A 20814-nucleotide genomic window follows, 5' to 3' on the forward strand; every position below is an offset into this window, starting at 1 on the left:
ATTTTTGAACTGCATGTAATATATGTTATCTATAGAAAGATGAATACAGCTGACTGATGACCAGGGCTAGGTCTGCTTAGCTACTATGTTGCTTCTCTTATGGGCTCTATTTGGGCTGTACTTCAGATTTCCTGGATTTAGCAGCAAAAGTAGTTTAAGAAGTAATTTATGAAGTGGCTTCTCCTTACTGCTTGTTCTCAGCTGTCCTGGTTTCAGCTGGGATAGAGTTAATTTTCTTCCTAGTAGCTGGTATAATGTTATGTTTTGGGTTCAGTATGAGAAGAATGTTGATGACACACTGATGTTTTCAGTTGTTGCTAAGTAGTGTTTACAGTAAGTCAAGGATTTTTCAGCTTCTCATGCCCAGCCAGCAAGAAGGCTGGAGGGGCACAAGGAGTTGGGAGGGGACACAGCCAGGGCAGCTGACCCAAAATGGCCAAAGGGGTATTCCATACCATGTGATGTTATGTCCAGTATATAAACTGGGGGGAGTTGGCCTGGGGTGGATCACTACTCAGGAACTAACTGGGCATCAGTTGGCGAGCAATTGCATTGTGCATCACTTGTTTTGTATATTCCAATCCTTTTATTATTATTATTGTAATTTTGTTATTGTTGTTATTATCATTATTAGTTTCTTCCTTTCTGTTCTATTAAACCGTTCTTATCTCAACCCATGAGTTTTACCTTTTTCCTTCTGAGTCTCTCCCCCATCCCACTGGGTTGGGGGGAAAAGAATGAGTGGCTGCGTGGTGCTTAGCTGCTGGCTGAGGTTAAATGATGATACCAGCTCTCTGCAAGATTTCATGATCTCCTTGGCTGTGCTGGGAATTTTTTTCTGTCTTCAGTAAAAACTGAATCACTGGGCTGATCTAAGCTAAAATGTTGCTTAGAAGAAGGCACAGACAGCAACATATGGGCAGAAATGATGATGAGATCAAGAAAGAAAGGAACTTTTTGATCTGTCTCTTTGCCAAGATTAGCATCTTGGGACTGTATGGCCCCAGTCTAGTCTGCTGCATACCAAATCACAGTGAAATCAGGTAGGCAAAGCCATCAAACCAAGACATACCTTGCATGTGCCATTTTAGGACTGGACATTGACCCTCACCACAACTTCTACGGCATTTGCTTAATGGTGGAGGACGTATTTGGACTAATTTTGCCATCAGTTTCCCAATCCACCTATGTTACTGTGGCAAAATTTTCACTTAGTAACAATCTTCTTCCCTGTACTGAAAAAAACTTTTCTAATAATTGGTATCCTCACACTAGCAAATCAGGAGCCAAATGGCAAATGTTCCTGGTGTATGACAAAGAATGATGATAACTTTCAGTGATTTCAGCTCAGAGGACTACCACCATAGCTGTAGGTGATTACAACATGCAGCCATGAAACCATTTCATAGGGACTGAGACCAGCCTTTTCCCAGACCAGTTAGGGTAGTAGATTATGTTTGTACAATTATTTTGGGGTGAGAATTGTATGGATGTTCTTCAAATTTGTACATGGCTTGTCCAAGTCCCATAGAAATAGTTTATATATATATATATTTTTTTTTTGTCCTTGTAAGGTTAAGGTTTTCAAATAGTGCAAGTTTACAGGTAGCTCTGGAGATCTTTAAAGTTAATGAAAAATTAAGTGTCATATAATGATGAACTCAAGTTTTGAATTCTTGATTTCTGACACATTCATAAATAGTTTTGTGAGATGAGGTGAAAAAACCTAGACAGTATCAGGGAAAGAAGAGGTTAATGAGCTGAGTCTGATAGTAACTTAAAGCACCTGTTTGCAATGATCCTGGCTTGCCAGCTGAAGGAAATAGAAAGGAAACAAAAAGCCTATATTGAGGAGAGGTGAGAGAAAATCTTGTAGTGATAATGTTAAAGCAAGTCATATAAATATATACAGTGTAGGCTTGGAGTTTGATACAGTCTGCTGTTAGGAAGACTTATTTTTCCTTTTGAATCTCTTGTGATGCAACTTGCATGAGCTACATACAGTGTAGCAGGTATGTTATAAGCTTTCTAAATTTATTTGGCTATGAGAAAAAATGTGTTTTATTGCATGTCTACTGTTTTCTTTGGAGTGAGAATAACATGAGATTCTTGTGAGAGGTGGCAGGGTGGGATCCTGTTCCTTATAGATTTGCTAGGGGTGAAAATTAAAGGTGGTTTCAAGTGTCACATGCAAATGTCTTCAGCGCTTAACCCCAAGATTATCTAAGGCCACACTCAACCAAAAATATTCTACCTCTTCCTTGCTTATTTGGGTCAATGTGCTGGGAAGAAGGTGATTATATCCTGTGCTGCTTTGGTGTCTTCTCTCTTAGCTTCTAGTTGTTGCCTTGTTTGTTTTACAGGCATGCACTACAATCATATCCAGAAAAAAACCCTTTTGTCTCTGTAGCATAAATTCCTGAACAACTTTATATGTCCCTGGTCCTGGCCAGGAGCTCCTTTTTTTGGCTCTGTGGCTCCATAACAAAATTGTAAGGCTTTCTGGAATTCATTGTGTCCCTACTCTTTGGATCTGAGTAAGTTTCAGCCTGGGGCAAAGAAGAATGATTGATCTTTATTTTTTGTTCTGGTAGAGAAAATTGTAATAACTAGCATTCCTGTCTAGGCCTTTCAAGTTAATATTTTTCTTCCTACAGAAGAAGCTAACTAACTAATATTTGAATCTCAAGCTGCACTTTAACAAGTTGGTATAAAAAGTTTTTGTTTCAGAATGTCTTCTTTGGAAAGCAAAGATCACAGAAGGAAGAAAACTAGATAGTTTAACTATGATTTTGGCTAAACCACTGGAAAGCCAATGAAAGTAAGTGTGATCTTGTGAGTCAGTGAACTTGTTTCTGACTTACTCTGACCTAAGCATTATTAGAATCAACCTTATTTCAGTCTGAGATCTGGGATTCTAGCTGGTGTAGAAGACTTCAGCCTGATTGGTTTAACAGAATTGTAAATAAATAAAACTGGTCTTACAAGAAGTTGCATTAGGCAACATTTACTTACCCATCTAGCTTCATCATATTTTTTGTATCCTTAGTTACATAAATATTTATATATATGAACAGCTTCATGTGTGTAGATCTTGCACTGTTTCCTAATAACGTGTGTTACTGAGCCTGAAATGATGTGGCGGTGTGCTCCCCCCTCCTCCCCGTTTAAACCATAACCACCAGTGGGGGTTGTGATGGCTGCATCCAACTCTGGACTTTGGGGGATGGATGGCAACATCGTAGCCAAGGGCAGTCTGGAATGGTGACCCAGATGTCTTGCTGGTATGCAAATATGACTATGAGTCAATTATCTTGCTCCGTAAATAGCGGACAGCCCAGGGCCCGTTGAGCTCTCCTGCATGGCACTGGACTGCACGCCGGGATCTGCCCTTGAGCAGGGACACCTTTCAAGGTTACTCCTTGAGATTGAGAGATTCCGTGCCACAACAGATTCTCTGTAAGTGATTACTAGCATGCTAAACTTTGAAATCTTAGCTAAGTGATATAAAGGATTGATTGCGTATATATAATCCTTTAGACATAAACCGTTGAGCAAGTCTGGGACTAGGAGTGGATCCAGCCGCACCTAACCTCCCCTCTGAGGAAGGAGTTTAGAACGCAAGGGGGTCCTTTCTGAACCTCATGACTCAACACAAGGGTCTCCCTGACAGTTTTGTCTGACCCTGTCCTCTATGCAGTAAATATCTATATTGGCTTTGCCATCGAATCTTGTTAAACCACTGTCACATTTACCACTGAATTTTGTTAACTCACTGTTTTATATCGATAAAGTATATTGTTGCTTCTCTCTTACGAGTGATGTGCCTTGCTCCATCCGTGACAAATAAGTCCTGTGAAAAAGCTTCTATGCAATTATTTCAGACTTGTAAACATTAAAGCTACACTGAGAACCTGGACTTCTTAGTTCTCTTTTGATGGAAAAAATATTACTGTATTAGCTCACTTCTCTTTTTACCTCATTAGTTCAATCCATTTTATATGTTAGATAAATAAAGGTTAAATCCTGGTTCTATTTCTTCACATAAGAGAAATGCTGGTTTTTCTGAACTGGATATACACCACAGTTTATACTTGAAAAGTTCAGGACCAGAAAAGCCAGTGAAATAAAAACTAAGAAGCAATTACAGTGGGATATGTGTTTTTGACTCTTATGGTTCTGTTTCAAGATATTCCTCGCAGTTCAGGCTTGGCTTTTATTTTCCTGAGGTATCGTTGTCATTCATTTGATTGTGACTGACCTGTAAAACCCTGTCCAAAAATAATATTAATATTTTCTGAATATTTTTGAGAGCTTTTACTTTTCCAGGGAATGTAATTCATATTTTCTTACTTATTCTTTCAGATAGGAAAAGAACTTCTCAAAAGGTAAATTATGATCACGTGGATGAATTGTGTAACATCAGTGGGCTCCAGAACAGGTAACTAACTGTAAACTCATGCCAGTGTATTTGTTAGAGTAACACTGAAGGAGGAAAGTAGTTGTGAAGGCTCTTAAAGCATGGTTTCAGCCTGAGAAGTCTGTGGGGGAAAATATACCTGCTGTAATTTGCTCCCTGCTTATGTTCAGCACCATTTTCTTTCTTTGGGGATGGGAGTATTGTAACTTATACTGATAAACACTACAGAATTAGGACAGCTTTGAAAAACTGACTTGTACTATAGTGTGGAATACACTTCTTCACTTTGCCAATACTAGTAAAATCCTTCAGTGCTATTTAGGAGAATATAATCTCTTCTGACACACACTGCAAGTAGGCTTAACACTGATGAGAATGGCAACCATATTAAAACTAGACTATGCAAGGCAGGGTGGGTCACTCCAAGAAACATTTTTACAAATTCAATTACTTGAAAATATCATATGGAAAAATAAACTCTCATGATGATCAAATCTATGCTACTAATGAACCTAGCATTAGATGAAAATATAGCTGGCTGTATTAATAATGTTAAGACATCCTGTATGTTAAGTCCTGCATTGGTATAGATGTGTTTTGTATGAAATGCTTTAATGTGATATGGCCCTTTAAATAACACAAGTACACAGAATTCTGTCCTGGAAAGAAAAAAGAAGTCTTAGGCTGTCAAGATTTCTGAGCATGGAGAATCTCGGCCACAGCACTTCATTAATGCAGCAATTTCATTTATTATGCTAAAGCTCACTTGTTTGCATGTACAATGAGTTGTTTCTCTGATTTTTGGACGAGAAGTCTCATGCAAATCACTTTTTTCTTTAGATATACAGCCATCCAAAAATTTTAAATCAAAGATTTTTATTTTCTAATTAAAATAATATTTAAGGCATATTAAGCAGAGAGATTGCATTATGGAAAAAGCTGAAGTGAGCTACGTATTGCTGTGACTGACTAATATATTTCATGTATCATAATCGCATTGCCCCATGATAAGCAGTTCAGGAACAGCAGCAAGAGGAGAGCAAGGAAAAAGAGGGAATTAATAGAAAAAGGGGTATTCAAACATTTATACCTAGCCCCAGCAAGGAGACTAGAAAGATATCCAAGATACAAAGGCAGGCAGGTGAGGTGGAGAGAAGGTTGTAACAACTGCTGTTAGGCGTATGTGCTGTCGCTTTCCAGAAATTTCCAGTCATATTCAGAGTTACCCTAATTCTGGTATTCTTCTAAGATAATTCAAAAAGACAGGTGTGATACGTAGTAAAAAATATTAATGTTTTTCCCAGTCTTGTATATTTATCCTCTTGAAAACTTCTCTTTTCTGAGAAGCACTTCCTCTTTCAGCTGATCCTTGTTTTTTCCCTATCTTCAACATTACTATGCCTTTAATAAATCCCAAGTGATACAAGGGTAGTAGGAACTGGAATCTCTTCCAAATTTCTATTTTACTGCTAATAAATAGTGGCCTACTGCTAATAAGTAGTAGCTTTCTACCATGGAGTGACTGCCTCAATGGACAAGGGAAGAACTACAATGTAATCTACCTAGATTTATGTAAAGCCTTTGATACAGCCCCCTCCTCCCCCCCAACATTTTGGCCACTAAATTGGAGAGATACAGGTTTGACAGATGCATTGTTAGATGGATAAGAAATTGGCTAGATGGCCACATCCAAAGAGTTACAGTCAATGGCTCAATGTCCAAGTGGAAACCATTAACAAGTGGTGGCCATCAAGGATCCATATTGGGACCAATACTATTTAATATATTCATCACTGATATAGATTATGGGATTGAGTGCCCCCTCAGCAAGTTTGCAGATGACATCAAGCTGAGTGGTGCACCTGATTTGCTAGAGGAAAGGGATGCCATCCAGAGGAAATTTGATAGGCTTGAGGTGTGGGCCCGTATGAATCTCATGAAGTTCAACAAGGCCAAGTCCTGCACCTGGGTTGGGGAAATCCCCAGTATCAGTAGAGGCTGAGGAATGAAGGGATTGAGAACAGCCCTTGCAGAGAAGGACTTGGGGATACTGGCGGATGAAAAACTGGACCTGAGCCAACAATATGTGCTTGCTGCCCAATCGTATCCTGGGCTATATAAAAAGAACGATGGCCAGCAGGTTGAGGGGGGGGTGATTCTGCCCCTCTGCTCTGTTGAGACCCCCCTTGGAGTACTGCGTCCACCTTTGGAGTCCCCAGTACAAGAAAGACAGGGACCTGTTAAAACACCAGAGTTGGGGTTGTTCAGCATGGCAAAGAGAAGGCTCCATGGAGACTTTATTGTGGCCTTTCAATATATAAAAGAAGCTTGTAAGAAAGATGGAGAGAGACTTATTTTCCAGGGCCTGCAGGGACAGGACAGGGGTAATGGTTTGAAACTGAAAGAGAGTAGGTTTAGATTGGGCATAAGGAAGAAATTTTTTATGATGAGGGTAGCAAGACACTGGAACAGGTTGCCCAGAGATGTTGTGGATGCCCCATCCCTGGAAATGTTCAAGGTCAGATGGGGCTTTAAGCCACCTAATCTGTGGAAGATGTCCCTGCCCACGGCAGGAGGGTTGGAACTAGATGATCTTTAAGGTCCCTGCCTACCCAAACTATTCTATGATTCTATGAATATGTTGTGTTACATGAATTGTTCAGGGTTGCTTTTTCACTCTAAAAATCAAGGATCCTTTAGCAGAAGCAGCTCCTCAAAGCAAACGTGCCTCATTTTTATGTTGGTGGTTTTTTACTTGCTACATGTATACAGTATAGATCATCAGAACAAGCAAGTAGGATTGCAGGCACAGATTTTGTTGTAATCAATTAAAATGGACAGTATTCAATAGGACCGATGTAATGTCTTTCTTCAAAGAGGAAAGCTTACTGGTTTGTGTTGTAACAGTATTTTATTCCTTTAGGAAGCCAAATAGGGATTGCCAGTTTCTGACTCTCAGGAATTAAATACTGTTCTTCCTGGACTCCTGTAAATAGCAAAATGCAGATTAAAACAGCAGCAGCAAGGGAATTGGCTAAACATGTGCATTCATCCTGCTCACACTCCAGAACTTTTTTGTAAATTAGACTAATTTTGATTACCATAGTTTAGAGAATTTTCCTGTGTGTAAATAGATTAAAGCCACGTTAGAACAGCTGTTAATGCCCAGGCACATGCAGGCTAAACTGATTGCTAGTATCAATCCTATAGTTGGCCATTTGTTAGGATCCTTAAGAAAGGAGAAAATCTGAGTAGTTTGCTTGGAAGAATGGCTTATTCAAAGCAATGCATTTCTTCAAGGATTCACTTTAAATGGGTTTTCACCTTCCGAGCACTGACACAAAAAAAAGGAAGCATCATGCACTTTTTTGTTCTTCTACAGATTCAAGACCTCTTTATTCTCATTTTTAGAAAACTTAAAGGAAGGGTATGATGTTAAGAAGCATATACAGGAGAAATGGATGCCAGAATATAGGGAGTGTGAAGATATTTAACAAGACTAATTTTAGCCTAAGGAAATTTATTGCTTGACTACTTTTGCAGTCAAATGTACTTTCATGTTTGTTGACTTGCTCAGCAGAAGAGTCTTCTCCTTGGCTTCCCTTCTGTCCCTGAGGATGAAATGGCTGAAGAGGTAATCCCAACTTTACTTTTTTAATCAGGTATGCAGAAAAATACAGCTCCTTTCCATGTGTTGTCAGTTGTTACGTCAGACTCCAAGGAAACTCTTTCAACCACATCATAGCTCCAGCATGATGTGCCTTCCTCTCCTATGGGTCATGCTTCAGTTATTACTGCTACTAGCTAGTGTAGAGTTTACCCTGAACTGTCACGCTGAGGATATAATATCTGGGAATTACTCTTTCTGCCATAATCTGTCAGTCCTGGCATCAGATCATCTAGGAAACAAAAGACTGGAAATGGGGAAACTTGACTTTGCTAGGAAACAGCCTCACCAGTGTTTGCAATGTTTATATGTAACTGCAGTAGATAGTATAAGTATGTCCTCCAGCAGAAAAGCTAATACCCTCTCTCTGCTGAATTGGTGTTCCTGTTTGCTTTTTCTTTTATATGTGAACTTCTACATGACAGATCTCCACACAAAAATTTATGGGAATGATATGGTCAGAAAACTTGTAATATGGCCTTGTATGAGGTTGAGTCTCTGTTCATTGTTTTTCAGTTTAGAAGAGAGTAGTCTGCCTAATGTGACCCAAGGTTACAATTACCACAGAGCATGTGGCAGAAAAGATGGTGTGAAAGCAGCTTCAAAACCTAGCGTTATGCTAGCAAAAATCTCTGGAATTCTAAATACCTTTTTTTTGTTCATCTGAGAAAGTAAAAAAACCACCTTATACATTAAGAAAAGTAAGATGTTTGGAGAGCTCTTGGCATGACTTTAAAGATGGTATTAATTAAAGTAATCCCATGGTCTTTCAAATACTTAGTGGGAGAAAGGGAGGATAAGAAGCCAGAAACGGATACACAACAAACATACAACCTCACCAGTTTTATTTTTCTTTTAATATTTGCATGGTGATAAGTTGTGGGTTTTTTTCTTAAAAAAGAATTAATAAAAATAATCCACAAACAAACACACCAAAACAAAAAAAGCGACAAAACCTGCAAGCATTACATTATTTTTACTTAGTAATATATGCCCCTTACGGTACTGACCTCTTTATTTTGGTTCAACATACTTGTTCTTTTCACTCTGTTTGAGGAGTCCCTCATATAGAGCCAGAGCAACTATAGATCTTTACTGATCATAGTACAGGATGTGATATGTATTTCAGTATGAAATCAGACAGCTTGAAGACAATTGTACAGTACCTTTATGAAATCTGCAGTCTAGGCTGATTTAGTTCATAGAGCAATTCACATTCAGGGCAAGTTTCATGCAGAGCTTGCCTATTTACTTCTATTTTTTTTGGGGGGGGGGGGAGGGGGAGGTTACTTGGTAGTTTGCCAGGGGAAACATTAAACTGGTGATGTTTAAGAGAATAATTGCTTGGTCTTGACTACAGAATTTTAAATTTTCCTTATGAATGTGCTCCTCAAGAGAAGAAAGATATAATTTGTTGTTGCATTTATAATGAAGAGTTATTGCAGAATGTGGTTTTGAACTTCAAGTATTTATAGAGCAAAAAAACCTCAAATCCATAACTGTGCCTGAAAACTTAAAACTGCCTCCTTTTGCATTTCTAGCAATGTAACTGCACTGAAGACTAGATTGACACCTGAGCTTAAATGCATGCAACCAGTCTGACTCACAGAGTTGTCCCCTTATGAAATGAAAAGTGGCCACTCAGCATTGAGGAACATGGTAACCACACATGGCTCTGCTTCTCTATGACAAACAGAGCAAATGTCTAGTAACACATATATCCAAAAGGAAATACTTTGGAAACAGTATGAATTTTAAGCTGTGTCCAAATAATTTATTGATGGCAATAACCTTTTAATTTGGGACATTTCTGAATTAATGAATAATTCTGAATTTCTGAATAATTCCAATAAAAGCTTCTTCAAGATAGCATCCAATTAAAATAATTCAGCTATGGGTATGTTAAGATGTTTTTGAAATTGGTTAAAATCATATCAAACCGCTTTTTTTTATGAAGTGGAAGATATAAATTTTCATTTCCATTGACTCTTTCAATAAAATATGTGCTTTAGATGACTATTTCTATGTCTAAAAAATTTGAAGGATGATCTTAGCATGCAAAGAAAGAAGGATGAGTATCTTAACTTGTGTATATAACCATATCAGGCTGGTCTTAGATATTTTCTTCTCTTAGAAACTAATAAACAAATCTTCATTGACTTTGGCAGGGCTTGATACTGTGTTATGACACATTTTATTATGAGCATAACTTTTTTATTTGTTTTGTGTAGTTGAATATCTTTACTTAGTATCTCAATAATGCAAAGAGATTTTGCTTGTCTGTTTATAATGAAGTACTACCTCTTTTGAGAGGGAACTACAAAGGAGGTATCTGTGAAACATAGTAGAGGCAATATCTCTCTATCTTTTATTAGGCTGACTGGTTAAATGAGTAAAAATTGAACAAGTTTTGGGGAAATTCAGAAATTTATTTCAGAAGCAACTAACATAGAATCTTCCCTCCCTTTTTTGGCTTTGACCTGCCATCTAGTAATTCCCTTGTGACACCCATCACTGTGGGGTTTTTTGTTGTTTTTTTTTTTCCCCCAGTACTTTCTCAAGGTTATTTCCATTGCACACCTGCTGTAAGTGTACAGCATAGCATAACCATAGAATTGCACTGCTGACACCTGACAGTCTTCTGTATGTATGTACTCTAGCAGGAGACAAGAATTTTTGCATGGTTTATAGATGCTCGCAGACAAGACCAATACTTTTATGTAGCTGCTTGAATGAGATATGAATACTATTAGTCCTGGATTCTTCAGTACCCTGTTAAGGCTGTTTTTGAAAGACTTTAGTCAACTATTTAATATTATTATGGGAACTCTACTCTTAAGATAGTAATTCTCTTTCCTCTGGAGAAACAAAACTTGATCTTTTTAGTTACATTGTATTTGTGGCTTCTTTCTATGATGCGCATTTTTATGTTTTCACTGTGGTGTCTTTTTTTTCAAAACAGTTAATGCAAGGAGCTCAGCAAAAGTTTAGTGAACTCTGTCCTGTAGTGTTCTACCAAGACAAGAGTGTTTTGCCAAGAATTCCTGAAGCACACCTCAAAAGGCAATAAAAATACTTTTGATTTTTTGAGTTTTTTTTATTTTCAATGGAATGAAGTTTCTTTTCTTGCTGTTCTTGAGGCATATTAAGAAAGAAGAGCATAAGATATTATCAGGTCAAGCTTTACCACTGAATACAATGGAGCAGCTGGAGGAGACAAAGATTAGTAGCTAGTGGTAAATTCATTTTCTGCATGAGCAGAAACATCTGTTCAGTGCTGAGAAGTTCATTTGTCCAGCCTTTAAAACAATTTTGGTTACACATACCCACTTCTCAGTGTGAAGCTGAATTTGTGTGTTGGGGGGAAAGATTAAAAGTGTGGCTGCATTTATTTATTGTCTTTTGTCTGCAAAAATGTGAGCTGTATAGAAAGTACACTGTTGATGAGAAAGTACACGTATGCCAGTCTAGTCACACCATATTTTGCACCTGTGTTGTAAACTCTTAACCAAGACCGTGCTTGATTATGTTATCACAGTTACTCCCTGTAGTGGGTTAACCTTGGCTGGCTGTCAGGTGCCCACAAAGCCTTTCTCTCACTCCCCATCCTTAGCGGGACAGGAAGAGAAAATAAGATGAAAAACTCATGGGTAAAGATCAGGGCAGCTTAATAAAGGAAAGCAAAGGCTACATGCAGAAGCAAAGAAAAACAAACAAACAAAAGGATGTATTCTTTACTTCCCAGCAGCAGGTGTTGTCCAGCCACTTTCTGGGAAGCAGGCCCTCAGTACACATAGCAGTTGCTTTGGAACACAAATGCCTTAATAACAAATGCCCACCCGACCCTGCCTCCTTTCTCTTGGCTTTTATTGCTGAGCGTGATGTCATATGGTATGGAATATCCCTTTGGTCAGTTGGGATCAGCTGTTCTGGCTACGTCCCCTCCCAGCCTCTTGCCCATCCCCAGCCTACTGGCCTTTGGGGATGGGAGGATTTTGAGACACAGCCTTGGTGCTGTGGGAGCACTGCTCAGCAGTAGCCGAAACACTGGTGTGTCATCAACACCTTTCTAGCTACAAGCACAAAGCACAGCACTATGACGGCTGCTATGGAGAAAGTTAACTTCTTGACAGTGGCACTAGCTGCTTGAAGCACCACTATATCTTGGTTTTGATGCTGTGGTGGTGTGCAGAGTGGACACTTTTTACCCCCAAAATCTGTGGCTTACTGAAATGGATGCCTTTGATGAGCATTAGTTTGCATGTGGTCTACTAAGTGATGATGACTTACAGGTTTGGTTTGAACTTTTTTTTTCCTTCTGTCCTACACAGTACGCTACCTAGAGTACCTTGTACACAAGAATGATTAATATTTTTCCTTTAGATTAAAGTCAGATTTTTCAAAGAAAAACAATTTGATGAATTTTTCTTTTAACCAAATCATAAAAGTGAATCTGCTTGTATTATTCGCATGCAGAAAAAAAGAATATGGATACTTGGGAGTGGGTCTTATTTCTAAAATTCAGTAGTGAGTCTGGTAGTGTTTATTTGCTAATCCTAATGGTGATTATATCATATTTTAAACAAAATACTCCTAAAATTAATGGTCTTCCAGGAATGCATGAAATCCATTAATGATATTGGAAAAAAAACAGACTTCCTATACTTTTCAATATACAGTATTCCAGGGATGACTTACAGTCCAATATCTTGCACATAAGGACTAAAAGGGACTTTTAAATTGGTATTAAAATACCAGTGAAGTTAAGATGCCTCAGGAATGTGTTATGCTTAGCGCTTAGTATGCAAGTTTGCCTGTTATAAAGGTGTGTTGAAGATGAATTCTGAAACTATTCTGTAACTATTTAAAATTTCTTCTTATTTTTTAATAAATATTCCCAGTAATTGCTAATAGAAAACGCAGTATGCTTTTAAGTAACTAAACCACAGGAAAATATCTAATTACCTTCTATAAGATACCTCTAGAAATGGCAATTTTTTGCCATAATTTTCACTTTTGTTTAGGAAATACAGGATATAACATCATGTGAATGTGTCCTTTTAATTTAGTATTTGAACTAGTCTTAAGACTGCTGTATAAAAAACTGCTTTGGTGAATCACTGTCCACAGATGCTGATTATTCTGTTTTAAAAGTTAACCTTAAATTAAAAAAAGAGTACATTTCATAGAAACATTTGCCTTTGGTAGCTTGAAATAAGGACGAATTACTTCTACCTCTGCTCACATTTTTTTGTAATTTACATCCTCTCATGTTCTCTCACATAAGCAGTGCTCTATAAAACAGAAGTGAAATGAAGATTATTGGTATTATATGGCTACAGTTTGGGTGGAAAAAAACCCCAAACCTACATTTTTAGGCCATAGATCAAATTATTCCTTGATTTACAGACTCATGGCCTTCGAGGAGAGCTACAAATCATACTGGTTTTACATGTGATTCTCTCATAAAACTTCGAGATGTGTAAAAGCTGTGTTGACACATCTGAACTAAGTACTGAAGTACTGTAATTTTCCTCCTCATTGCTAGCTTTCTCTGTTTTTTTTGGTGTTTGCTTTTTTTTTTTGCTTTTTTTTTTTTTTAATAGAGGATTAGTAGCATGGTTTCCTTGTTTCTGTCTCTACCTTACCCTTGTTAATGCTGTCAGGGACTGGGATCCAAACTTGTGGAAAAAGCTCTCCTTTTTTCCTTTGGAAATAATTTGTTTTACAGGTATCAGTGGGATTATTGCATGTGTATCTGAAGACAAAATTTCGCCAAGTGACTTGAGCTTGTTTGCATCAGGCTTAGCTGCAGAGTGCCATATAGGGAATTGTTCATAGTACTAGGCAAATATTGTAATTGCTAGATTATAGACAAGAGCCCTGCAGCAACAGCACTGAACAAAGCAGTCTTGAGCTTTGCATATTTAGATTCTCCTGCTACTGAATTCAGGCTTTGAGGCGATGTGCAATTGTTTTCTTCTGGGACTGCTGAAGTTAGAATGCAAGATCTTAATTATGTGCAAGCCCCGCCCAACTTAGGATAATTCACTACTGCTTATTTTGGGCAGTTTTCTCCTTTGTTTCATAGAAGCATGTCTTCCAGTAGATTTCCTGCCCCAAGCATTTCCTTTGCCTTTAAAATTCCTATCTGATCATATGAATGTCTTTTGAAAGTACTAATCTATTCTGACTTTGATTCCTAAAATGCATATGTGTGCAGCGTGTAGAATCACTGCAGTAAAGGTGTGACCAGTACAGTATCTCACTTAAATCATTGGATGACACATGAGAAAGCTGTTGGCTTCCCCAGGTGCAGGTCAAGCCTGGAATCCTAAGAGGAGCATTCTCTGAAAGCTGCACTCTAAAGACACTAAAAAGCATCTCAAAAGGTCAGAGAGATAGGAAGAAAGCAAGACAGTTTGAATGTCTGTGGCTAATAAGATATGGGTGTTTTTTCATACATAGCGCAGTTAGTTTACTACAACAGCTTTGTTAAAGTTCTGTTTTGGCTCTCATGTTTAGGAAAACTGTTACAGGACAGGACAAGATTAATGGAAAACCAGTCAACTAGATCACCCAGTTAGCCTGGTGGGGTATGTTGTAACAGCCTACAGCAGCCTGAAGAAAGTGAACAAAAAAGCACCAGGGTGCTTAGATGGAGCCAGGAAATTCTGCCAGCAGGAATTTACAAACCAAAATTAAATGTTAGAATGAAAAGCCACTCAATATGCCAAGCAAATAGCTCACCAGAAGTTCTGAAGAGGTGCAAGTGCCATCATTTTACACTTTCTAAGAGTTAGGAGGCTTTTATTGTAGTAGGTATTTAGGCATTTTAATTCCAGGAAAGGCTTCAAGGCTGTGAATCTTAAGACTTGTCTTAAACAAACATACATCCACCAATCCTTTCTTTCAAGAGACCACCAAAGATGAAAAAAGAGGATGTGATCTCTTTTATGCAGTATTCTTGTGGTTATGGCATCCATCTAGGAAGAGGGAGATCCAAAATAATTTTTCTATCTGTCTCCCATCTTGTAGTTTACATGGTATTTTGGGGTGAAGTATTCTTGATCTTGTCTCATTGGAGCTGCTGTTTCACAGCATTTAAGTCTTTTGGCTGGAGAAAATGAATTTCTTTAACCCACTTCTGTTCAGTTGACCTTGGGCCAGCAATGGGAGTCCAGTGTCTTGAGAGTTGTTCTCATGCTTATGAGTTTTCTCTCCCTCATCCCCTCATTTCATCTGGCCTTTCTAGCTAATCCTAGATTAATGTCTTTGGTGCCTCACTGAAGGTGCAACATCAGCGCAGTTTGATAAGTGTGTTTTAAGTCTATTGAATGAAGACTTGGAAGGTGGAGTCCAGCCATTTGCATGTAGGGTAGAGAATGGGCTGGCAGTCTGCACCATTCAGTATGGACCTGTGGCACAGTTATCACTGCTAACTTCTTATGGCTCTCCCTGTTTGCAGTGTGGAGTGCACACTGGCCTGTACAACACACTTTCTTGACCTCTTAGTGTTCTCTCTGCTAGCAACAATTAGCCTTTTTTCTTTGGGTTGAGTGATACAGGTTCTTGCACAAATATGCTGTCTTTGGTTGTGGCAAAAGATTTGTTAGCCTGGGGCTTCTTAAGTAGTACTGAAGCATGCAATGAAGATAGAGCTGGAACTTTGCAATGAGGATAGAGCTTGAACTTTCTATCATTACAACTTCCACTAAGTATGAACCACAACCAGCAATACACCCTGGGGGGATGGCTAAATGGCTTGCTCTCCCGCCTGAAGCAAGAAAGAAGTTTGAATGTTGAGGAATGGGCGTTTGGCCTGTGGTAATTTTGGTTGACTCCAAGTTTAAAAAAAACAAAACAAAACCCCAAATCCAAACAAAACAAAGTGTGAAGATTCTTCTTCTTCCAGGTCTTTTAGAGTTTTGTCAGCTTCAGTAATGTTCCCCATTACATCAGCATATCTTTAAGTCCTATCACAGAAGTGTACATCTGAGGATGTTTTAGTAGTCCAAAAGTCAGAGAGAAGAACATCTTTGTTGATACACTGTACCTAAGGTCCTGCTCAAGCTCATGTCTTGCAGGTCAAACAAGTAAAACCCAAGCTTACCACTATGATTTTTCCAGAAGTTTTTCACAATTGTGTGGAGCCAACCATTGCAATGTGAAGACTCTAAGGTAGGAATGTAAGGGTAGAGAAGTTGCTTCAAACTTGCACGTTCTGCCTCCTGCAAGTAAAATTTTAAAATCTGGTATTACTTTGGCACTTTTAATGTGCTACAATGTATCGGCAGGTACAGACAACACAGCATCTCAACTGTTTTCAATTTTTAATCTTGAAGAGCAATCAAGATGTATTATATATTTAGCAGTAATCATCCCAGTCGATATCCTTGAGCTAACAGAAATGTCTTGGAGGGAGATGGCTATAGGACAGAATGAATTCCTTTATGAAAATTTATTATTTAAAATATAATCTAGTCTAGTGTTTACAGTGACAGGACTTTGTAGCAGCCACAGACAGTCAATCTCTTTCCTTTCAGGAAGCCATTCAATAAATTACAGCACTCAGGGTGCTGTTACTTATTTTCTTACAAGAGAAAATACAGAGGAGCAGTGATAAGTTTGTTCAAAATTCAGACAGAAGAAATATATATATGTATATTTTGAAGCAGAAGCTTTCATTTTTGCTGATGCACTGAAAGCTCTTTTTGAAATATATTCTGAATGACCCATTAAATCATTGTTGTATATCCTGTGTAGTTTAGCTTACAAGTGAACCGAAGATGAATAAGCTAATAAGTTTATACACATATATTAACTACAAGGTATAAGGAATAAAGAAAGATGTACATGCATACTAATGACTTGTTTATTACTTGATTGTTCCGCAGCGGAGTGGGGGATCATGGCGTACAGGGGGGTTTCCTGAGCCGAGGAAACCCCAGGGGACTGTGGAGACCTGCCAGGAGCTGGCAGCTCTCACGAGAGAGAGAGGCTGACAAGTGGTGGGCAGGGCCAGGAGTAATGGCAGCTGCCCCCCACTCCCACCGAGGACAGCCCACGGGAGCGCGGTGACCAGAGTGGGCAAACAGGGCCTGGCGAGGCAGCCATGGCGTGGCGCAGGAGGGTGCCTCTTCGAAGGAGAGGCATTCCGCTGTCCGAGCGGAGAGGCTTGAAGTACACATAACCCAGCAACCGGGCACCGTTCTGTGAGCGTCTGCACAGGCCAAGGGCACTCATCCTACCTGACCCTCAAGGAAGAATGGTGGGCACTCGTCTGAAAGCAAAGGCTGCAGCTCAAGGCTGGGGGGTCTGCACCATCTACCCCAGCAGTGGCTGATGCCTCCATCCAGATGGAGCTGCTGGAGGGAGAGGCTGCAGTGCAGACCTCAGACTGCAGGAAGGGCCCAGACCTGTCTCCTGGGGCACAGACAGGCAGCAGACCTGCCTGCAAAAGGTGTGCCCAGGTGGAGGACCTCCTGCAGCGGGTGGCTGGCCCATCCCTGGAAGTGTTGGATGTTGCTTTGAGCAACCTGGTCTAGCAGAATTTGTCCCTGCTTATGGCAGGGGAGTTGGAACTAGATGATCTTTAAGGTCCCTTCCAACCCAAACAATTCTATGTTTCCATGATTCTGTGATGGACAATCATGTTAGATGGGGGTGGGGGTGGGGTGGTCAGTGGTAATCAACAGTTCCCTTCTAGTTTTCTCTGAGAAATATAAATGTTCCTAATGAAAATGCTCAAACATTGCAAAAAAACCCCAACCCCAGTCTACTTAATCAAACCAAATTCAAAGTTTTACACTCCAGAGGATAAAGATATCATAAAGAAAAATCTTTAATAAAGTTTCTCAGACTGGGGAAGGGAGAGTAGCTTATTGGACATGGAAGGAAGAATGGAGACTACCTGTTACGTACTTTTTAATAACTGAAGAAGGGCTTCCGCATTACATGGAAAAAATTTAAACAATCTTTCAATGTAAAAAAAGGGGTTTGATTGTTGTTTCCCCCACCCCCCCTTGCATTTCAAAAAAATATTCCTCCAAAGGACACTGCAGTTCAGTTAAAACCACCAGAATTTGCTGAAAATTAAAGATATCACAAATTTAATATACCTGAAAGCCAAGAAAAAATGGATTTTGGAAACTGGCTTTAAGACTTTTTCTTAAGTTGCTTCTTGTATTTTACCAGTTTTTGAAACTTTTGACCCATTTTCTCATAAAATAGTGTCAAAGGTACCAGTAAAACAATCTCATGATCAGGGCATCTTTATAAAGCAGCATTCCCCAGAGTAGGACACTAACAGCTGCTTAATATTCATCACTATAACTTATGGGCACTCATTGAGAGGTATGTCAACAAAATCAAGTTTTATTCAGCTAAAGGTTTTTCACTGGTTTTAAAACTTGATTTAAGTTTTCTTTGTTAGCTGGAAAATCATGATTTGGCAGTGTGTGAGTCTGTGCAGAGCTGTAGAAATTGCTTCCTTTAAATGAGAATCTAAATTGCTAGCTGTTTAATCAAAATGAAATAGAGGCGGTCAAAAGATCTCCTGGTCTATAACGGCGTTTCCCAAATGTTGGAAGGTTAAATTAAACTTTCAGAAAAATGTATGCTTTCCGCAGTACAAGGACTGTGCTGTCACAAGCTTTGTCTTGAGGCTTGTTTAAAAATAATGGTTACTACAGAGTGGAAGACTGTTTGGGTTGGTTTAAGTGGACTTTGACATAAGTGCAAGCTGAATGGAAATAAGCCATTCTAAATTTAAATGTGAATCTGTATAGGAATTTAAGTTAAGTCACTGCCACTTTTGTAAGTAGTATTTAGAAACTTCTATGTCTTCTCCCTTTTGGTTCCCATTCTCCCTGCATGTGGAGCCTTTTGAGCCATTTTCCTACTGTGATCCCTGTCATTACTTTTTTTTTTATTTTAGTGCAGCTGACGCTTGTACTTGTGTGTAAGTGTCCTGGTTTCAGCTGGGATGTAGTTAACTGTCTTCCTAGTAGCTGGTACAGTGCTATGGTTTGAGTTCAGTATGTGAAGAATGTTGATAACACTGATGTTTTCAGTTGTTGCTCAGTAGTGTTTAGACTAGAGTCAAGGATTTTTCAGCTTCTCATGCCCAGCCAGGGCACCTGACCCAAACTGGCCAACAGGGTATTCCATACCATGTGACGTCCCATCTAGTTTAGGAACTGGGAAGTGGGGGGGCAGGGATTCGCTGCTCGGGGACTGGCTGGGTGTCGGTCGGCGGGTGGTGAGCAATTGCCCTGCGCATCATTTGTACATTTCAATCCTTTTATTACTACTGTTGTCATTTTATTAGTGTTATCATTATCATTATTAGTTTCTTCTTTTCTGTTCTATTAAATCGTTCTTATCTCAACCCAGGAGTTTTACTTCTTTTCCTGATTTTCTCCCCCATCCCACTGGATGAGGGGGGAGTGAGTGAGCGGCTGCGTGGTGCTTAGTTGCTGGCTGGGGTTAAACCACGACAGTAAGCTATGATGACATTACATGATAGGCAGCAAAATCTTCAGATCTATAAACTGAATTGCAGATCTCATATCATTACTGCTCTATTCCTCATGTACACAGCATCACACTTGCTGCAATCATGTAGGCAAACTCCTGGTACTAGAAGGACGTACAGTTAAACAGAGGCCCATAAATTAAATGCTTATTCTTTCTGACAGCATTTGGAGAACTATCCTCATCTCATACACAAGTGTCACAGCTTGCTCTTCTCCCAAGTGAATCGTGTCTTAGCAGAGGTGTTAATGTGATGTTGTTATGCAAAACTACTACATTTGCTGCCCATTTCCACAGCCATGTGTGGGTGCATCAGGGAGTGCATATATTTCCCAGTACACACAATTTATGCTGTGGTATATGTAAAAGGAGGCTCTTTATTTACTGCCCATTATGGGCCCCAGTCAGATATAAGCAGTCCATTGGGCTTAGCTTGAGATAATTTCTACCCTAGTATTTGTAGAGTATAAAGCTACAAAACCGAGCTGCTCTGCTCAGCAGATTGTGGATATTACATGTACAGAAAACACTCATGACTTTAATTGTGTAATTAAATTTCATGGAAAGAACCCTTCACAAGAGTGAGAAACAAACATTTCTGACACCCAGACTCTCACTGCTGCTAGCAGCTTTTTTTGTTTGCCTGTTAGTGACGGCTTCCAAATGTTGATGCTTGTATTCACCGACTTATCTCTGTTTACCCATTCTCCCACCTTTCTCATCTTTCACATATCAAATATTTCACTTTCTAGTGAAAAGGACATGAAACAATTGCAATACAGAGGTAAGATCATTGCCAGGCAGTTTGTTTTATGTGTTTATTTTGTGAATGGCATGTATGGTTACTGTGTAGAGGCATACTGTTGATTCTCTGGCTCCCTCCTTGTTATTCTCTCTGCTCGGATTTTTTCCTGCTACTAGTAGCCATATGTCTTCCAGTTTTCTCAGATTTATAGTTATCTGCCCATGCCACTTGTAGCAAACTGCTGTGAGAAGAAAGGAGGTGCAATATACCTTTGTATGCTCAGGAGTTGCCAGCGCACTGTTTTGACAGACACAATAGCCATATCCTGAGCAATGTCTCTTGGCTATCTGTGTGACACTAGTTTCAACCATTTGCAGTTGACATTAGCCTCACAACTTCCAAGGCACACTGTGACCAACTGTCATGGTTAAACTGAGGTGTTTT

Source organism: Haliaeetus albicilla, chromosome 3 (genome assembly GCF_947461875.1).
Source record: "Haliaeetus albicilla chromosome 3, bHalAlb1.1, whole genome shotgun sequence".
Lineage (NCBI taxonomy): Eukaryota > Metazoa > Chordata > Aves > Accipitriformes > Accipitridae > Haliaeetus > Haliaeetus albicilla.